General features: G+C 42.4%; 1 protein-coding gene across 1 annotated transcript in view; it reads right to left on the bottom strand.

Moving 5' to 3' along the window:
• LOC118338672 (contactin-associated protein-like 5) overlaps positions 1–2,608 on the bottom strand; it is a 26,639-nt gene that overhangs the window by 7,127 nt on the left and 16,904 nt on the right. The window lies entirely within an intron of this gene.

Genomic DNA, 2,608 nt, shown 5'->3' with positions numbered 1-2,608 from the left:
AAAAAAAAAAAAAAAACACAGCGTGACAGCAATAACATAATATACTATTGGTGTACTGTAATGTGCAATTTCTGTGTTCTTTCTACAGACTGTAATTTTAAGGAATAGTTTGAAAACATGTTAAATCTTTTAATTTGCTTTAAGTAAAAAGTATTAGACAACAATCTGTGCGTACTGACTGTAAAACCTGTTTTTGTATATCGAGGAGAAGGTGTGGGTTTATGCTACCAGGCTTACTTATATCAGGTTTTGTGTGTGTGTGTGTGTGTGTGTGCGCGCGCGCGTCTCTGTGTGTGTGTGTTTAGAGGAGAGGGTGTGGACAGTGCTGACTCACAACATCACAGCTCCGGTCAGAGTCCAGGGCTCGTCTCTGCAAAAACCTCACATCATGATGTTAAACTACAGTGCCTCAGCTAAACAATTGCGCACCATCATAACAGGGTCAGAGCAGTGCCAACAGGAAGTGGTTTATAACTGCAGGAAGTCCCGCCTCTTCAACACCAAAGGTAATATTGTCTGTTTGAGAAGATTATTTTCCTCTGAAGGTGACGTTCCCACTGAATGTTCTGTCCTCTCCATCTTTCTTCCATTCCATTCCTCCATTCTTCCTCCATCCCATTGTGTTAGAGAGAACCCCTGTCTGACCTCATGAACGAATACTCACTTTAGTGTTTCTGTTCTTTTCTGAAGCAATCTCAATATTTTCTGTGCATATTCAACTTGAATTGCTCTGAAAGCCTTTGGTGTCCCAAACATTGCACATATGCTCCTAAATCATGAAACATTCATGAAGTCCCCGATTCCACCATTCCCTCTGAGCCTTGTAAACACAAACAAACAAGTTCATTATCACAGCAGATCAAAGAGACACAGAGAACAAGCTGTTTCTAACTGTGGACACTCTCTGCCACAGCTAGATATTTTCAGCTGTTGCCTTTGTTGTCTGAGCACAGACTTGTGTGCTGTGGAGGACAGTCAAAGGCTGTCAGCCATGGAGACACGAATATCATTTCCTACACACCCACAGCCTTTTCTAATAATTATTAGGCCTGATCAAGTTCATTTTAGTAACCATGCTAAAAGAGGACCAGGCTTATATTTGAAACAGGCTATAATAAAATATTTTATGTATACCACATTAAAGAGTTTTTCATTATCTAAATCAGGGGTCTAAGGCAGTGTTGGCAGTAGTCTTGAATTGGAGTCTGCGTGTCACATCCGGCCCACAAAATGGCCACAGATTAAAGCATTCAACATTTATATATTTACAGTATGATCATTATTGGCAGAAATTAATGTAATATGCATAATTATGTTTTCAATAGTGTATAATCAGCTAAATAAAAGAACTGTTGTGTTATTGTTCCTTTAGAATGAGGCATTTTATTTACAGATGTCACAGGTCGCCTTCCATGGAGTCCATCATGTTGAATCATCATGTTTGTACAGTAGCCCTGAAGGGACAAAGCAAACACTGGCTCTAGATAAGGCTGTTTGCGTTTTTTGCAGCCTTCATTATCTCTTCTTCGTGCTTGGAAGGGGAGGAAGTGTAGGAGTTGCGATCTGCAACTACATCACTAGATGCAACTAAATCAGACACACTCGTCCTTTTACTAATAACAACCACATAATCAAATTTATGAAATATGAAAAAAAAATTGCACATAACGAAAATTGCACATAATGAACGAATGTAAACATATGTGGTATACTGAGGGATGAGGGGAGAGGGATGAGGGATGAGGGATGAGGGTAGGGTCGAGGGATGAGGGATGAGGGATGAGGGATGAGGGAAGGTCGGTTGGCGGATTGATGAATGGATGGAGGGGTTCGGCGTGATGTAAGAGGGAACAGAGTGGGTTGTGAGACACTGAGTGGGGGAGTTGTCTCTTCATATCTCTTGTAGAGAGCCCCCAAAAAGACTTCGAATTGACTTGTAAGCGTGGCGTGTTTGATATGGGTTTGTTACGGGTGGCTGTGGTGCAGAGGCAGAGCGGGTCGTTCCCTGATCGGAAGGTTGTGGGTTCGATCCTGAAACATGCCAGATCGACAGTTCGTTAACCACCTCATACAAGATTACACACGGTCTTTACCTAGGGTTTACAGGTCACGCCAGATTCCTCATACATGCCAAAACCTGCAGTCAGCAACCTCCGAGCCCAACATAGTCGATAAACTCCCGGATAGAGAAATAAAGATGCAATCCGAGCCATACTTGGCTACGTTCCCTTGCATCCGGCCAAATCAAATGCTCCAGGCAGGAAACCCCGACATCGGCAAATAAACCCCTTGGTTTGTCTTCTCGAGCATATCCACGTACATCTGTAACGACCTAAACAATATGGTAAATGGACCTGTACTTGTAATAGCACCTTTCTAAGTCTTCTGACCACTCAAAGCACTTTAACACTACGTGCCACATTCACACATTCACTGCAAAGTCCATCGAAGAGAAACACATTCACACACATTCACACACATTCACACACATTCACACACATTCACACACATTCACACACCGTATGCACGGCATCATCATCATCATCGGAGCAATTTGTGGTTCAGTAACTTTACTCAAGGATACTTCGACATGTGACACAGGAGCCGG

Source organism: Morone saxatilis, unplaced genomic scaffold (genome assembly GCF_004916995.1).
Source record: "Morone saxatilis isolate NCDOM2014 unplaced genomic scaffold, NCSU_SB_2.0 Contig5, whole genome shotgun sequence".
Taxonomy (NCBI): domain Eukaryota; kingdom Metazoa; phylum Chordata; class Actinopteri; family Moronidae; genus Morone; species Morone saxatilis.
This window is presented reverse-complemented; position numbering and strand designations above follow the sequence as displayed.